The sequence below is a fragment of the Etheostoma spectabile genome, chromosome 4, assembly GCF_008692095.1.
Source record: "Etheostoma spectabile isolate EspeVRDwgs_2016 chromosome 4, UIUC_Espe_1.0, whole genome shotgun sequence".
In the NCBI taxonomy this organism is placed as follows: Eukaryota; Metazoa; Chordata; class Actinopteri; order Perciformes; family Percidae; genus Etheostoma; species Etheostoma spectabile.
This window is the reverse complement of record NC_045736.1, coordinates 36620708-36621176: the sequence shown is the minus strand read 5'-3', so window position 1 is coordinate 36621176 and position 469 is coordinate 36620708. Positions and strand designations below refer to the sequence as shown.

The window sequence follows — 469 nt, the reverse complement described above, 5'->3', positions numbered from 1 at the left end:
CATTTTCATGCCATGGGACCTTTAAGGCTATATATTATAGCTATTGGTATTCATCAATGTCTTAAACCGCAATGTTCACTCACTTGAATTTAATATTTATGTGCTATAAAGATAAAAAAAAATAACTTAAACATTTTGATAGGGAGTTATGTTTTTACTGCTGAGGAAAATTAAGTAATGGCCTTTTTACAGAGCATTTCAACTGCAAAGGTCTGCATTTAGGATAAGTAGTTGAAAAACAAACAAAAGTATTTGCTTTAAACAAAAACACTCATTCATTGGAAACAGTTCCCATGCGGTTTATGGAGTTCCACTCTTTAATATGTAGACATCCCTCGAGGATGCACGTCCCCGCTCAGTCTTTAAAGAGCAGAAACAAAAGAAGAGGTATAGCTCCATAGCTTACTTTTGGTAATATTGGTGTTTGTGTGTGTGTGTGTGTGTGTGTGTGTGTGTGTGTGTGTGTGTG

At 35.4% G+C, this 469-nt stretch overlaps 1 protein-coding gene across 2 annotated transcripts in view; it reads left to right on the top strand.

Annotated features, from left to right (window-relative positions):
- lamb3 (laminin subunit beta 3) overlaps positions 1-469 on the top strand; it is a 29659-nt gene that overhangs the window by 28056 nt on the left and 1134 nt on the right. The window lies entirely within an intron of this gene.